Source organism: Meriones unguiculatus, chromosome 1 (assembly GCF_030254825.1).
Source record: "Meriones unguiculatus strain TT.TT164.6M chromosome 1, Bangor_MerUng_6.1, whole genome shotgun sequence".
NCBI lineage: Eukaryota > Metazoa > Chordata > Mammalia > Rodentia > Muridae > Meriones > Meriones unguiculatus.
In genome coordinates, this window is record NC_083349.1 from 142,140,976 (window position 1) to 142,159,958 (window position 18,983).

Sequence of the window (18,983 nt, forward strand, 5' to 3'; positions counted from 1 at the left end):
TACCACAGAGGGCCTCTGAAAGCCTCTGCCCTTCAGACTATAAAAGCAGATGCTGAGCCTGATGGGCAACTGTTGGGCAGAGTGAATGGAATTTTAGGTAAGAACTGGGAAATAGTAAGAGCTGGAGAGGACAGGGTCTCCACAAGGAGAGCAACAGAACAAGAAAATTTGAACACAGGGAACTTCCCAGAGACTCATACTCCAACCAAGGACTATTCATGGAGATAACCCAGAACCCCTGCACAGATGTAGCCCAGGGCAGTTCAGAGTCCAATTGGGTTACATAGTAATGTGAAGAGGGACTGCCTCTGACATAATCTGATTGGCCTGCTCTTTGATCACCTCCCTCTGGGGGGGAGCAGCCTTACCAGGCCATAGTAGAGGACAATACAGCCACTTTTGATGTGAACTGACAGACTAAGATCAGAAAGGAGAGGAGAACCTCCCCTATTAGTGGACTTGGGGAGTGGCATGCAAGCAGAGGGAGGTGGGAGGGTGGGACTGGGAGGGGAGAAGGGAGGGGCTTAGGGGGGGATGCAGAATGAATAAAGTGTAATTGATGAAAATTTTTTAATAAAAGGGAAAAAAATAATTTAAGAACCTTAAATGACTTTCAAAAGTGGAGTTAGTCAATTGGCATGGAGCACGTCTCGCCCCTGGGGGCAATGGTCTCCTGAACCTACTCAGACCTCAGACACCACCTCTGCTAGTTCTAGAACTGATGCAGGATGTTCCAATGAGGGGGTTAAGGCTTCTCATAATATTTTCTATAAGCCCACACCTGTTTATCTATATCCCCCATCTTTATTCATTATTAGCCAGATAGAGCCAAGTAATTGTGGTAATGATACTTGCTTTTTTGCCCAATGCTGGAATGCTAGTAAATTTAGGTATGCCCTGGTTACTCGCATGCCTCACTGGGTGCCTGTGCCCATTGATGCCCCTCACGCTATGACTCTCTTCAGACAGAAAAGGGATCTTGGAACTACAGCCACCATTGTTACTACCATCTCATTGGCGGCTGTTGGAGCTACCACCAGGGCATTAGCCATGAGTCATAATGGGCAGACTGCTCAGACCCTGAATAATCATTTAGCCAATGTAGCTCATGCCTTAGTTGTACATAAAGGAATTAATGCTCAACTAAAAGGAAGCTTGATGGTGTTCAATCAGAGGATTGACCTCGTGCAGGAGCAAATTGATACCCTATGGCAAATCGCTCAACTTGGCTGTCAATGAAAATATGCTGGACTTTGAGTCACTAGCATATAACATGAGAATTATTAGATCTTTAACTGTGAAAATTAATTCTAATTTTCACAAATAGTCTTGAATTTCATAACAGAAAATGCAGTGTCTAGATGTCCTGGTTCCCCTGTGAAATCAGGTCTTTCTTTCTATTTACAGCCCTAGGCTCCTTAAACTTTCAGATATGGATTATATAACTGTCTGTTTAGAGATTGGTGACTCGGAATATGCCACAGACAGAAGCAGGAAGGAAGAGTGGACCTGGGCTATTTATCTCCCTATTTCCCTATTGCAAGTTTGTACAGACTAGTGATTTTCCTCAATCACAGGCCACAGCTCCTCTCAGCTTGCCCCTCCACATGTGCTGTCTATCTCCAAATTCTGAAACTCCTCACCACTCTCCTCCCTCCAGCCTAAGAGAGTGATGGCACTATGATCTTCTTAGTTCCTAAGAACCTACTGTGCCTTGTCTCAATTCAAGTACCTCATCCTTATTTTTATTCTGTTTATTACTCAGTTCTAGTATCCTGCCTGTTTTACTTACTGATAAAAATCAGTCAGCATTTTCTTTTCCTAATGCTCCACAATAAGGTTTAAAACTATAAACTGACAAATAAATAGGTTTTATCATAGGCCTTAAAGAGTACCCTAATCAAATGTGCTATGAGTTATTGCTGTAGTTATTAGTCATCGCCCAGGAATGAAATTCTACTTAAATTCAAAAAGGAAGTCACAATATTTCTATCATGAAAAAGCAGGTGGGAAGATCCTTCTACAAAATTAATTATGAAATGTTGACACTGTTCTTATATGGTAATTTAGTCAGACTCCTAGGAACTTGAGTGTTTTCAAATCCAGGTCCCTTAAAAAGAAGATAAATTATCATCGGATTCCCATCAGTCCAGTCCCATTAAGTAAGTATTAATCAAAAAGTAAAGTGGAAACAGAAGTCAGTGTTATTTGTCAAGTACATACACTAAGAAATAAGAGATGTAAAAACTTGTTATATTTTTCTAAGATAATGAGGCTGTGTTCCATTCAAAAACAACTTGAGAGCTCATGGAATCCCAATTGTGCTGTGAGGGACCTTTTCATGCTAGGTAGCATCTGCAGAACCTTTCTTAATATTACAGAATTTCTCCACCCACTTTCATTTTCAAACATCTTGCACATCAATTTGGGTCCCTCTATGACATCCCCATTGTTCTTATTATAATATTCCAAACATGACAATTAAAACATCAATTACTGTTTTTACACAAACATATATATTATGTATACATATATACACAAAGATATTATAGATACTCTATATCCCTCACATATATACTTATATGTAATTGTATAAAGATCATTCATTTAGCTGAGAGTAGAGTCAAATGTTGCTGATTAGTTAAAGAGATACTTGCTTCTATAACAAACAGACCCCGAAATGTGTTTCAAATTCAGTGGGACTTTATTTCTGGCTGAGAAGGTGAACAGATCAGACAGAATGTCTTTCTCGTAGCCATTACATCATTTCTTGTCACAGTCAATTCAGTCTCTGAGGTGTACTGAACTGGAAGCAAGAGTAGCAAATGAATATAGCTGTGTGCTTGGAAGAATGTGACTGAACAGAGATTTGGGAATAAATGAGAGTCTCTGCCATGGTGGCACTGAATCCTTTTTCTGTCAACATTCCCCTAGTATAACTAGGAAATGGTGATCAAAGTAATTTCCTCATTTTTTAATGTGAATATTAAAGCAACAAAGGGAAGAAGAGACCTCTGTGACCACTCAGGCCTAAGACTGATGTTAAAGGATGTTAAGGGTTCTGAGCTGGAATGAGGCAAAATCAGCTAAAGTCCAGGCCTATCCTCGAGAGAAGAGCTAAGGAAAATCAGTAGCTGACTTACCTTCGACATTGTGCATAAACACGGCTACTTTCATCACTTTGCCTCCAGACACATCTGAGAAATGTGTGGGCCTCAACAAGGACCTGTATCCTATGATCCAGAGCAAAAAAAGAACATTCACAGCTGGCCCTTACCTCTCAGGCAATGAGCAGGCCCTCTACCAAGAGTTTCACAAAACTGCAGTGGTCATTTAAATCATACTTGGTTGGAGTATGAGTCTCTGGAAAGACTCCTCTGTTCAAATTTTTTGGTTCTGTTGCTCTCCTTGTAGAGCTCCTGTCCTCACCAGATCTTACTATTTCCCACTTCTTTCATAAGATTCCATGCACTCTGCCCAACAGTTGATCACCTACCCCTGATGGGGGAGCAGCCTTACCAGGCCACGAAGATGACAATGCAGCCACACCTGATGAAATATGATAGACTAAGATCAGAAGGAAGGGGAGGAAGACCTCCCCTATCAGTGGACTTGGGGAGGGGCATGCATGAAGAAGGGGGAGGGGAAGTGGGATTAGGAGGGGAGGAGAGATGGGTTTATGGGGGGACACAAAGTGAATAAAGTGTAATTAATAAAAGTTAAAAAAATAAAATGAAATAAATCATACTTAATCCTCTAAAAACAAGAACTCCTACAACCTCGGTAATTTGACATGTAATGAATTTGTTCCTCCTGCATGTAAATAAAAGTGGATGTTTCCGGTGATCTGCCAGCTCTCCTCTAAGACAAACTCTTCACTCAGTGCACTGCTTTCCATTTTTCACACACGCTTTCCAAAATCACCCAGGAACGTTAGTTTAGCCTAAAGGTGGGAAAGGAAGAAATAGAGAAGGAGTGTTTCTTTCTTAACATTCTCCTTCTGCAAGTTGCACTTGCCATCTCTGTTCACATCCCATTGTCAAGGCTGCCTACTTCTGCCACACATAGATGTAAGGGAGCAAGAACACGACACTGTAACAGGAAGAACTGGATTCTTATGACAGCCATTTTTTCTGTCACAAACCTCTAAAAACAATCTCCAGATTCCACACCTTATTGACTACATTGGTTCTGCTTTCACAAATAATCACTTCTAGTTGGAGCTCTTTAACCTTTACCCTGGTGTTGCTGAGCTTCAGAGGTGTACGAATGCTTTGAAATGTAAGCACACTTTTTCAGGTAGGCCTGCATTGCACTTTTAAAAACTACAAAGTTTCTAAGTGAGATTTTTCAGAGACCTTCAAGACCTTCAAATGCATTTTGAAATCATTTCCATAGTACAGATTTGTCTTAAACTAGTTTTCTTCTTTTTTTTTTTTTGTCTTCATGTCATAACTCCTAGCCTTTGAACAAAGTCATAAAACTCACTGAGGTTACTTTGAATATATGAGTAGTAAAACTTTTTCTGCATATTCACTGACAACTAAGATTTGCAGGAATCTTGAGGTAGCATTATTCCTAATTCTCTGAGAAAGCGCCAGATTGATTTCCAAAGTGGTTGTACAAGTTTACATTCCCACCAGCAGTGGAGGAGGGTTCCCCTTTGTCCGCATCCTCTCCAGCATGTGTTGTCACTTGAGTTTTTGATCTTGGCCATTCTGATGGATGTAAGGTGAAATCTCAGGGCTGTTTTGATTTGCATTTCCCTGATGACTAAGGGCCCGAGCATCTCATTAAGTGTTTCTCTGCCATTCAATATTCTGCTATTGAGAACTCTCTGTTTAGCTCCATACCCCATTTTTAAATTGGATAACTTGATTTGTTGTTTTGTTCTCTATATATTCTGGACATTAGCCCTCTGTCAGATATAGGGTTAGTGAAGATCCTTTCCCAATCTGTAGGCTGTCTTTTCGTTTTGATGACAGTGTCCTTTGCTTTACAGAAGCTTTTTGTTTTCACGAGGTCCCATTTATTGATTGTTGATCTTAGAGCCTGTACTGTTGGTGTTCTGTTCAGGAAGTTGTCTCCTGTGCCAATGAGTTCAAGACTCTTCCCCCACTTTTTCTTCTAACAGGTTTAGTGTGTCTGGTTTTATATTGAGATGTTTGATCCACTCAAGATCCAGCTATACCACTCCTAAGCATATATTCAAAAGATATATGCTCAAGTATACAACAAGGACATTTGCTCAACCATGTTCATAACAGCTTTATTTGTAATAGCCAGAACCTGGAAACAACCCAGATACCCCTCAGTTGAGAAATAGATACAGAAATTGTGGTACATTTACACAATGGAATACTACTCAGCAATTAAAAACAAGTAAATCATGAAATTTACAGGCAAATGGTGGGATCTAGAAAAGATCTTCCTGAGTGATGTATCCCAGAATCAGAAAGACACACAGGGTATATACTCACTTAAAAGTAGATATTAGACATATAATATAGGATAAACTACAAAATCTGTATACCTTAAGAACCTAATCAAGAAAGAGGACCTTGGGTAAGATGATCAATCCTCATTCAGAAAGGCAAAGAAGATGGACATGGGAAGAATGAGAAAACAAGGAACAGGACAGGAGCCTACCACAGAAGGCCCCTGAAGAATCTACCCTGCAGGATGTCAAAGCAGATGCTGAGACTCATAGCCAAACTTTGGGCAGAGTGCACGGAATCTTATGAAAGAAGGGAGAGATAGAAAGATCTGGAAGGGACTGTAGCTCCACAAGGAGAACAACAGAACCAAAATATCTGGACACAGGGGACTTTTCTGAGACTGATACTTCAACCAAGGACCATTCATGGAGATAACCTAGAACCCCTGCACAGATGTAGCCCATGGCAGCTCAGTGTCCAAGGTGTTCCCTAGTAATGGGAACAGGGACTGTCTCTGACATGAGCTCAGTGGCTGGCTCTTTGATCACCTCCCCCTCAAGGGGGAGCAGCCTTACCAGGCCACAGAGGAAGACAATGCAGCCAGTCCTGATGACACCTAATAGACTAGGATCAGATGGAAGGGGAAGAGAACCTCCCTTAACTGGGGGAGGGGCATGGGTGAAAGAGAGAGGGGGAGGGTGAGATTGAGAGGGGAGGAGAGAAGGGGCTACAGGTGGGATACTAAGTGAATAAACTGTAGTTAATAAAAAAAAGTAAAAAATAAAAATAAAAAAGATTTGCAGGGAGATTATTAGGCAGCCTGAGAATATGAATATATATACATTTAAGACATAAATATATGTGTGTATCATATGTGTGTGTGTGGAGAGAGAGAGAGATCTTTAAGATCTCCACAGAGCCATTGTCCTTTCTCCTTAAAGTACACTTCCTATTAAACTGAGATACCTTATTAATGCTGCCAGGCATAAGCAGCCTCTACTCAGAGTATACCTGGGTTTCCTATAGTCTGTGCCTAGCTCCTGGATTGTTCCTATCAACTTTTACTGTCTTCATCAGACACATTTTCTATTGCACACCTCATCTCATCACTTTACATTTCATGTACATCTTACCACAATGGGCAAACCAGGCCTGCGAGATCTATGCAGTGTGTACCATGTCTCAGGGCCAGTAATAGCCTGTACATGTATTCATGCCCCACTGTCTGATCTCAACCTATTTGTCTGTTTGAAGAATCTATTTTAAATCACACCTCTCTTCAGAACATCACAGAATATTTTTGTGGTTCTATTCTGTTTCTTTTTATTCTCAGCAGTTTTTGTTGTCTCTCTGCTATTTCTTTAGGTTCTTATCTTTCCCCAGTTTTAAAATCTTAATTCCAAGTAGCCAGTGTGTTTATATGCTTTTAAATTATTTTTATATTAATTACAGTTTATTCACTTTGTATCCCTCCTGTAGCCACCTCCCTTATTCCCTCTCAATCCCACTCTCCCTCTCTCATCCCCTCCATGCCCCTCTCCAAGTCCACTGTTAGGGGAGGTCCTCCTCCCTTTCCATCTGATCCTAGGTTATCAGGTCTCATCAGGACTGGCTGCATTGTCCTCCTCTGTGGCTTGGAAAGGCTGCTCCCCCGCTTGGGGGAGGTCAAAGAGTCAGCCACTGAGCTCATATCAGAGACAGTCCCTGTTCCCCTTAGTAAGGAACCCACTTGGTTACTGAGCTGTTATGGGCTACATCTGTGCAGGGGTTCTAGGTTATATCCATGAATAGTCCTTGGTTGGAGTATCAGTCTCAGAAAAGACCCCTCTGCCCAGATTTTTTGGTTCTGTTGCTCTCCTTGTGGAATTCCTGTCCACTCCAGGTCTTACTATCTCTACCTTCTTTCATAAGATTCCCTGCACTCTGCCCAAAATTTGGTTATGAGTCGCAGCATCTGCTTTGATACATTGCTGGGTAGAGTCTGTCAGAGGCCCTCTGTGATATTTTTAAAAAGCCACTCTGGAAGTCTCCTAGTGATAACAATGCATATATTATTTGTCATCAATATTTCAAGTGAGAAACAGCAAGAGAAGAATATGTGAAACATTCTGGGTCTGTCTGGGATGCCAGGTAAAGCTGCTCCAGAAGAAAGAGGAAAATGTTGGCTGCTATTAGTCTACAGCACTCCTTAGAGCTTTGATCACAATATGCACAGCTGAGTAAGACTGTTAATGACAAACACTCCAAAAAATAATTAACTGCTATATTTGACTTCATGTCTCAGGGAACCCAAGGAACAATATTAGAAATTTGTGTTGAGACTATAAATTATTTTGCAGCAGATGGCACATGACTATATATCCTAATTCATTACGTGTAATTGTCCCATGTTATGTCTCTCTAAGTCCCTGCTTCTGCTGACATTGTGTGCCTTAGCTGGCATCTAAAAGCAAGTTGAGGTTCACCAATATACCATAAGGAAGCAGTTAAAACTTCTGAAATGACAGAAAGTTTCTGATCATTAGAACTTCCTGTCTTTAATTTTCCCATTGAGTACCACTTGCATCAGAGTTGGGAGAGGTAGCTGTGTCTGGTAAATCATTTTGCTGAGAAAAACGTTAAAATCTTTCTCTAATTAGTTTTTTTCCCCTTGGGGTAAATTGGAAAGCCAAGGATAAGAACCATATGTAAACATCAGTCAGGGACATGGAAGTTTGAATTTCTCTAAAATGTTAAACAGGAAAAAAAATATGGTTAAAAGATGCACAAAATTAGTTTCATGGCTTTGTGAGCACGTTAGTTGTTTCTTCCGTCTCTGAATACCATTGCAGACAAGACTAAGGAGAAGAAAGGAAATGTTGTTACCTGCAATAGAGATCAGTGACAGAACTTGGCAAATGAACACATGACATAATAAACCAATTAAGAATAGATAATACACCTCATATATAGTGCATGTTTCCTAATGACTTCTTATAGTCAATACAGTTGACTGTAACAGACCAGGAGCTCACTATTCTTGATAAACCTCCACGTCATCTTCTGAGCCTGTCAATCATTTAGTCCTCTTGGATTTTCTACTCTTTCAGCCAATAAATTTAGTTAATATCTATCTCTTCCTTAGCCTAAGCCCTAAGATTGCGTCTTTCCTTGTCTAGCTACCTCTAGAGACCATTCTTATATGGATACATGGCATCCCTGCTGGTCCCAGTGTCTTCCTATCTTTCAACTATGGGAATCTGTGCTTTACAATCTGTGTTCCCTGCATACCTTTCTCAGTACTGCAAAAACTACTACGACCAGTTACAGCTACAATGTGAAATCCATCAACTGTCTATTCTCAACTTTCGGGTTTCTCTGTCCCACCTGAAAACATGTTGAGAAAGTAAAGCTGCTTATGAACAAGCCTGATAGCCTGAGTTCAGTACCGAGGACCTACACAGTAGAGAGAACCACCTGAGAGACGTTGTTCTATGATCTCCAAACACACATTGTGGCACATGCGGTCACAGGCACGAATGAGCGCATAGATAGATAGATAGATAGATAGATAGATGTATAGATAGATTTAAACAAATAAATAAATATACGGATAGATAAACAGACAAATAAATAAAATTGTATTCCCTCGTTGTTATTATCTCCTAGCTTTGCTTCCAATCTAACTACTCCAACTCTTACATATTTCCATATCTCTTCTGTTGGTTCCTAAAGTTGGTTTTTAACTCCATTTCTTCAAGTTGTTCTTTTCTCTAAATGCAGAACTCTCATTTGAATTCTCACCTATGTGTTAATGACAACCAAAGCTGCTTCTATAATGCTGCCATATGTCTTGAGCTTCAGAGTCAATCAACCCATGTTCTAGAGAGATTCACTTGAATCTCAATATAACCAATCTGAAATATAACATCTCTCCCCAGTATAATAAGGTCTCTGGTTCAATCTTCCTTTTCACTCAGTAGATTTTTGGGGTGACATTGTGTTTTGCAGTAAGAGCTCAGCCATGATCTTAAAAACATTTTCCGAACCTTAATTCCTACTAAGACTACAAATGACTTGATTTCCCTCATCTTACATTCATCTGGACCAGAACAAAGGAAAATGCAGACATTTGAAGTACTTTAAGGTCCCAGAAATGGTTGCATACAAGATCCTGTCACTAAAACACAAGGATGGCATTGAATTATGAATCACCACACCAGTGGAGCTCAGTAGTCTCTGATCCCTAGCCTTGCTTGGGTCTACCCATGCTTGGCACCTCTGAAATAAGTCTCAGGTTCTCTCGAACACTTCTAGCCAACAATATAATTTAAAAAACATAGCATATGTAAATCAAACTGATTTTGACATCTTGAGAAGAGCCAGGGTCTTTTCCAGCCTGCTGATTCTCTGTTTCAGTTAGAATAGATTTAGAGTCCCCAAGCTCCAGTTCTTAGGTGGCCTTGTACAATATTATTAATAATTCAATCATACCTAGGCTGATAGCAGGTCACATTTCTACCACCATCACCACCACACACACACACACACACAGCCCAAGTAGATTAAAGGGCTACCCCCTGGCTAATTTCTTTAACAGTTTCATATCTGATTGACAACCATTTATCTAATTGCTGGTAGCCAATTTAATTTCATTTTGTTATCTTAGAATAAATGGGGAAAATGAGTTTATTTTTTAAATATTTGACTCATTCTTTCTCATCTCCTAAAGCCTGTTAATATATTCCATTCTGAGATCCAAGATGGCAGCGCTGACTATGCATGTATGATATCTGAACAACAGCTCAGCAGTGAGAGCAGAGAACAAGCTGTACTGTGAACCCCAAAACCTCAGCATCCCTGTTTCTCAGGTGAGAGGAGAGCCCATAGAAAAATGTGAGGGTCCAACCTCAGGTCACCCCACTAATCCCAGGAAAAGTTCCCGAGCTCCCATTAGGCACAGACACAGCCCTAGGCCACCCACCCAGTCCCAGCAAATGTGGATACCTTCTGGTACCAGAGTGAGGCTCCAATCTTCGGTGCCCACTCTCACCACTCAGTGGAGTGGATACCTTCCAGGTACTGGCAGCTCCCGGCTCCAAACTATGAGAGGCACCCACTCTCATCGTCCTGGGTAAGCACAATTCTGACCTTAGGCCTCCTGCAGCTTGAACCCACAGAAGCAACCCCAGATGCTGCTCTAGGTCTCAAAACATCTCCCTAAGGAGACCAGCAAGACCTCTGAGCTCACAGGTTCTCTAACAAGGCCGCAACCAGCAAGTACAGTGTCTGAGTTCAATGTCTGGGATCATTAACCTCAGAGCAAGAAAGCCAGTGGCTGGGTAGATGGCTCCAGGACTTCCCTTGGCGAAAGTAGGACCCCTGGGCTCCTGTGGAATCCACTTGGTCCCTAGGATCATACATCTGAGGAAAGCCTTGAGCAAGTCCCTGAGATCTATCCACCAGTCCAAGATCATTCCCACCAACCTGAGAAGGCTCCTACAGGATCATCTAGCTTCCTGCCCAAGGCTCTTCCCAAATCTCTGAGAACTCCAGCAGGCAACATGAATAACAGCCAATGCCAGAAACAACAATATGCCTAAAGGATAGTCTAAAAACACAATCAACAAAAGCCAGAACAGTGTAGCATCCCCAGAACCCAATTATCCCAAAGCAAGCAGTTGTGATATCTTAACACAACTGAAAAGACAAGAAAATGATCTTAAATCTATGCTTATAAAGATAACAGAGGAAACAAATAAAATGCCTAAAGAAATACAGGAAGATACAATCAAACAGATTGAGGCCTTTAGGGAAGAAATAAATCACTGAAAGAAATACAGGAAAGTACAAACTTGTGAAGGAATCAGACAAATCATTTAATGAAAGGCAGGTAGATATAAACAGGTGAAGAAAATCAACAAAACAGTTCAAGATCTGAAGTTGGAAATGAAAACATTAAACAAAGTACAAACTGAAGAAATCCTAGAGAGGAGGAACATAGGGGAAAAAACAGGAACTACAGAGGTAAGTATCACCAACAGAGTACAAGAGATGGAGGAAAGAATTTCAGCTGTAAAGAACACAATGCAAGAAATCAATGCATTCATCAAAGAAAATGTTAAAGCTAAAAAATTCCTGGCACAAAACATCCAAGAAATCAAGGACACCATGAAAAGATGAAACCTAAGAATAATAGGAATAAAGGAATGAGAAGATTCCTGACTCCAAGGACTAGAAAATATTTTCAACAAAATCATTTAAAAATTTTTCCCAATCTTAAAGAGATGCCTCTAAGCATACAAGATGCCTACAGAACACCAAATAGATTAGACCAGAAAAGGAAAATGCACTTGCCACATAATGATCAAAACACTATATATATAAATCACTGAAAGAAATATATATATATATATATATATGTATATATATATATAAGGCCAAGTAACATATAATGGTAAACCTATCAGAATCATACCTGACTTCTCAACAAAGACCATAAAAGCCAGAAAGATGTCTTTCAAACCCTAAGAGATCACAGATGCGAGTCCAAACTACTATACCCAGCAAAACTTTCAATCACTATAGCTGGAGAAAACAAGATATTCCGTTACAGAACCATATTTAAACAATATCTGTGCACAAATCCAGACCTACAGAAGATAGTAAAAGAAAAACTTCCACCCCAGGAAGTTAACTACATCCTCAAAAAAAAAAAAAACAGGATATAAATAACATAACTACAGTAAAACCAAAAGTAGACAAGCACACAAACACACTACCAAAACCAACATTAAAATAAAATGAACTAACAATCACTGGACATTAGTATCTCTCAATATCAATGAACTCAACTCTAATAAAAAAGACACAAATTAGCAAATCGGATGCATAAACAAGACCCATTATTCTGCTGCGTACAAGAAACACACCTCAGCCACAAAGACAGACATTATCTGAAAGTAAAGGGAAGGCAAAAGTTTAACAAGCAAATGAATGCAAGAAGCAAGCTGGAGCAGCCATTCTAACATCTAATGAAATAGATTTTTAATCAAAATTAATCAAAAGAGGTGGAGAAGGATGCTTCATACTCATCAAAGGAAAAGTCCACCAAGATGGCATCTCAATTCTGAGCATCTCTGTTCTAAATACAAAAGCAGCCACACTTGTAAAAGAAACATTAATAAATTCAAACCACACATTGATCCACAGACATTAATAATGGGATACTTCAATACCCCAATATCACCAAAGGACAGGCCAATGAAACAGAAACTAAACAGAAATAGAGGAATATCAAATGGCAGAGAAACACTTAAAGAAATGTTCAACATCCTTAGTCATCAGGGAAATGTAAATCAAAATGACCCTAAGATTTCACCTTACACCCATCAGAATGGCTAATATCAAAATCTCAAGATGTACAACCACTTTGGATATCAATCTGGTGCTTTCTCAGACAATTAGGAATAGTGCTTCCTCAAGACCCAGCTATCTACCACTCCTAGGCATATATCCAAAATATGTTCAAGTATACAATAAGGACATTTGTTCAGCCATGTTTGTAGCAGCTTTATTCATAAGAGCCAGAAGCTGGAAACAACCCAGATGTCCCTCAATGGAGGAATGGATACAGAAATTGTAGTACATTTACACAATGTAATATTACTTAGCAATTAAAAATTATGAAATCATCCTAAGTGATGCATCCCCAGAGGCAGAAATACCCACAGTATATACTCACTTTTAGTGGATACTAAACATATAACAGGACAAACCTACACAAATCTGTACACCTAAAGAAACCAAGCAGGAAGGAGAACCCTGGGTAGAATGATCAATCCTCACTCAAAAAGACAAACAGGTTGGACATTGGAAGGAGAAAACAGGAAATAGACTACCACAAAGGGCCTCTGAAAGACTCTACCCAGCAATGTATCAAAGCAGATGCTGAGACTCATAGCCAAACTTTGGGCAGAGAGCATGAAATCTTATGAAAGAAGGGGGAGTTAGTAAGACCTGGAGAGGACAGGAGTTCCACAAGGAGAGCAACAGTACCAAAATAACTGGGCACATAGGTCTTTTCTGACACTGATACTCCAACCAAGGACCATTCATGGATATTACCTAGAACACCTGCTCAGATGTAGCCCATGGCAGCTCAGTATCCAAGTGAGTTCCCTAGTAATGGGAACAGGGACAGTCTCTGACATGATCTCTGTGGCTGGCTCTTTGACCACCTCCCCCTGAGGGAGAAACAGCCTTGCCAGGCCACAGAGGAGAACAATGCAGCCAGTCCTGATGAGACCTGATAAGCTTGAGTCAGATGGAAGGGGAGGAGGACCTCCACTATTAGTGGACTTCGAGAGGAGCTTGGGAAGAGAAGAGGGAGGGAGGATGGGATTGGGAGGAAATGAGGGAGGGGGCTACAGCTGGGATACAAAGTAAATAAACTGTATTTAATATAAAAATAAAAATTAAAAAATGAATAAATAATCTCAAGCGACCATACATGCTGCAGAAAGGGAATGTAAGGGAATGTAAACTGGTGGGAATGTAAACTTGTACAACCACTTTGGAAATCAATCTGACACTTTCTCAGACAATTAGGAATAGCGTTTCCTCAAGATCCAGCTATACTTCTCCTAGGCATATATCCAAAAGATGCTCAAGTATACAACAAGGACATTTGCTCAACCATGTTCATAGCAGCTTTATTTGTAATAGCCAGAACCTGGAAACAACCCAGATACCCCTCAGTTGAGGAATGGATACAGAAATTGTGGTACATTTACACAATGGAATATTACTCAGCTGTTAAAGAAAAGGGGAATCATGAAATTTGCAGGCAAATGGTGGGAATTAGAAAAGATCATCCTGAGTGAGGTATCCCCAGAAGCAGAAAGACACATATGGTATACACTCACTTATAAGTGGATACTAGATATATAATATAGGATAAACCTGAGGTTACGACTGATCTGAGGTAATCCAGAACAGAAAGATACACCTAATATATAAGTTGATATTAGCCATATAATATAGGATAAACATACTAAAATCTATACTCCTAAAGAAGATAAACAATGAGGAAGCTCTTAGGGAAGATGCTCAATCCTCATTGAGAAGGACAAATGTGATAGACATTGGAAGCAGGAGAAGACAGGGAACAGGACAGGAACCTACCACAGACAGCCTCTGAAAAACTACTGATCTAGGTATCAAAGCAGAGGCTGAGATTCATAGCCAAACTAAACTTTGGGCGGAGTGCAGGGACTCTTGTGAAAGAAATGGGGAATAGAAAAAACTGGGGAGCTCCAAAGGGAGACCAATAGAGCCAAAAAACTGAGCCCTGGGGGACCTGCAGAGACTGATACCCTAATCAAGGACAGTGCATGGAGAGGACCTAAAACCCTGGCTCAGATGTAGCTCATAAACTCAGTCTCCAAGTGGGATACCTAATAAGGGGAGCAGGGGCGTTCTCTGGCATGAACTCAATGACAGGTTTTCTGATCACCTCCCCATGGGGAGTGCAGCCTTGCCAGGCCACAGAGGAACACAATGCAACCAGTCCTGATAAGACTTGATTGGATAAGGTCAAATAGAAGGGAAGAAAGTCCTCACCTACCAGTGGGCTAGGGGAGGGGCATATAGGGATAGGAGGGAGGGAAGGTGGGATTGGGAGGAGATGAGGGAGGGGGACACAGTGGGATACAAATTAAATAAATTGTAATAAATGATAATAATAAAAAATTTTAAAGAAACCTTAAAATAATAATAATAATAAAGAGAAAAAATTAAAATAAAAATAAACTGGAAGACAAATGTCTTCCCTTTGGATAAAAAAAGAAAAGTAAGTCAGTGGAATTAAAGTCTTAGCCTATACTAAAACATGAAAATGCTCTTTAATTACCTCCCCCTGAGGGGGAAGCAGCATTACCAGGCCACAGAAGATGACAATGCAGCCACTCCTGATGAGACCTAATTGACTAGAAGGAAGGAAAAGAAGTCCTCCCCTATCAGTGGACCTGGGGAGGGGCATGCATGCAGAGGGTGGAGAAAGGGAAGGACTGGGATGGAAGGAGGGAGAGAACCACAGGGGGGGACACAAAGTGAATAAAGTGTAATTAATAAAGAATTTTTTTAAAAAAGAAAAAAAGACATCATATATTTTATGGTTTTGTTATAAATGGTGACACTAACTTTTTATCACTTTATATCTAAGCATAGTTATATCTGTAAGCATTTCTAAGAGGCTAATGCAGCTCACCTAAACCTTCTATCAGAGAAGTTGTGTTCATAAATCCAGGTTCTAAATTTCAGGTCTTCCACTTAGCTGTTGCTTGTGTTACAAGCATGTTTAGGGGTGTTAGAGCTATGAGCTCATTAATAGACTCTCCTGGGGAGACTGTCCTGCTTCAATGGCTGTAAAGGCCTGAATGATCATGGCTGCATTATGCTGTTGTGAGACTCTAATCTTGATATACACCATAGGCAAACCAAGGAGACCAACACCAGAAGGCCTGCTAATGCTCCCATGCCTGCCCATTCCTTCAGATGATTCATGGCTGCAGCAATCCATGGTGATAATCCTGTGGCTAGTCCTGTGTCCACTCTGGTAGAATTTACTGTGATAATGGCCACTCTCAGCTGCTCCATCGTAGTATCGAATTCTCCAGTCCAATTACCTAAAATATAGCTAGACAATTGTTTAGACAGATTTGCAGCACAGGAAAAATTCTCATGTTGTATGCTAGAGACACAAAGTCCAGCATACTTCCATTGACAGCCCAGTTGAGCCATTTGCCATAGTATCAGACGGGTCTGATGCTCTTTGGGTGGATGACACCTAAATGAACATCAGTACAAAGTCCCAATTTATTTTTAATATCAGAGATCAGACCTCTACTCTTGCCTGATGCATCTAAAACAAAAAGGGGGAACTGTAGAGAGCTGCGGAATGCTGTGCCTTAAAGATGGAGCTGGTTTCTGCCTTCCACCTTCCCGATGGTGAGTGCTCTCTGTCAAAAACAACTCCACATTTGGCTAAGGCTGAGGATCTGGCTTGCTTCCATGTATGTGGACCTATCTGCATTGCCCACGTGGCACGCTGGGGTTGGCTACCCAGAGGCTATTTAAGCTGTGGGCTGGCTTTCCCCAGGGTCAGATGATTGTTCAAGGTTCCTGAATAAACTGCATTGAAAAAAAAATAGACTCTCCTGTTAGCTCCTCTATCCCTTTGTTATCTCTGAAGCTCATATAACAGTTATCATAGATCCTGATCATATTACTTTGTATATACTCTACTGAGACTTCTGATAGCTTGGTACTTTTCTACTGTTCCCAAGCCCAGCTCTTCAAGTCCATGAAGCATGTTATTAACAAATAACAGCCATCTAGGTTCCAACACTTGCTACCTCTAGTCTTCAGAAGACATTCATTTGCTGCCTTTATTAGTAGTGTGAGTTTGTTCCTAGCAAGTTATCAGCATCTATTTTTAGTGTATAAATAAAAAAAAAATCACTGATGGTCTCAAAGAGTTTTCAGCATTCCTCAACATGTTTTAAGTAATTCTATTGTGTAAGATATGATCTTCGTTTTTTATTTTATATATTCTTATTTTACTTATTTACTTACAACAAGATCATATTGTATAATTCAATATTCACCACACCTGGTTGATTAAATATATTTATTATAATGCTTTTCATGCTAAGTATGGCAGTGCATACCTGTAACCCAGGCACTTAGGGGGCAGTGTCAGGAGAGTTTCAGGTTCGAGGTTAGCCTGGGCTACATAGGAAGAGTTTTAAAAAGTTCTTATCACTTCAGAAAAAATAGATAACTAAATTTCTATCAAATGCTTTAAAATTTCTGAGCATGACAGGATATTTTCTGCATGATAAAAATAACCTTGAGGGTTACATGGTAATGGGAAGAGGGACTGCCTCTGACATAATCTGATTGCCCTGATCTTTGATCACCTCCCCCTGAGTGGAGAGCAGCCTTACCAGGCCACAGAACATGACAATGCAGCCACTCCTGATAAGATCTGATAGACTAAGATCAGAAGGAAGGAGAGAAGGACCTCCCCTATCAGGGGACTTGGGGAGGGGCATGTGTGAAGAAGGGGGAGGGAAGGTGGGATTGGGAGGGGAGGAGGGAGGCGCTTATGGGGGGATACAAAGTGAATAAAGTGTAATTAATAAAAATTAAAATTAAAAATTAAAAGTTTAAAAAAATAACCTTGAGGACCTCTTTCTATATATAACCTATAATCTAATATAATCTATATTAAAGCTGTCTCTTTTTTTAATTCTTTATTAATTACACTTTATTCACTTTGTATCCCCCCCCCCCCGTGGTTCCCTCCCTCCTCCCGTCCCAATCCCTCCCTTCCTCCACCCTCTGCATGCATGCTCCTCCCCAAGTCCACTGATAAGGGAGGTCTTCTTTTCCTTCCTTCTGATCCTAGTCAATTAGGTCTCATCAGGAGTGGTTGCATTGTCTTCTTCTGTGGCCTGGTAATGTTGCTTCCCCCCCCCCAGGGGAAGGTAATTTAAGAGCAGGCCAATCAGTTCATGTCAGAGACAGTAGGGACTGTCTACTGTTCCTATTACAATGGAACCCACTTGGATACTGAACTGCCATGGGCTACATCTGTGTAGGGGTCTTAGGTTATCTCCATGCATAGTCCTTGGTTGGAGTATCAGTCTCAGGAAAGACCCCTCTGCTCAGATTTTTTAAAGCTGTCTCTTAATAAACTCCAACTAAGCTTCATTTGTCTTCTGAGCTGGCATTCTCAAATCTTCTAAGTTTTTCATTTGAATAAATAAAATCACTATTAAATAGTTAAAACTTACTAATTGATATCCTATTCTACTTGAAATTTTGCTGGGTATTGATATAGTTATACTTGAAGAATTTAGATAAAGCGTCATAATCAGGTAAATAAGGTTATTAGAATAAAAATGGGAAAAGGATAAACTTGTTCTTAAAGCCAAAGTTTGTTAGTTAACTGCTTTCCCACTTAACATTGTCTATAGACTTTCCCGACAGTGAGGAAGAAAAGAGCAGAAATCAGTATGCTCACAGTTTCTGCTTCTAAAAAACCAAAAGCACTAGTCCCACAGTTCTTGCTCATATCATTGTTTAGCTCCCTTCGCACTGAGAAAATTGGTGAAGTTAAGAACCTGCTGGGATTTTGATTTGAAGTAAGATGAAACAGCTATTATACAAAAAGCAAGACTTAATGTGTGAGGCTCCAGCCGCATTTGTAAGAAGTCTGTTGTTCTGTCCATCTCTCCATCTGAAAAACAGAGATAATCACACCTAGGTTGGCTGTCAAGAAGCATAAATGAAAACGCCTGGGACAGAGATGGCAGTTTGTGGAGGCTGCAACCTCTCAGTGATAATATAAGATACAAAGATTGAGGAAAATGCTATCTCGAGCAAAAAATAGCTTTGTCTAGTGATGAATCCAAGCGAAATCCACATTCTTTATACATGGCAGAGTTGAAAAAAATTCATAACTATTCCACTTGAGCACAGAAAATTGCTTTTGCA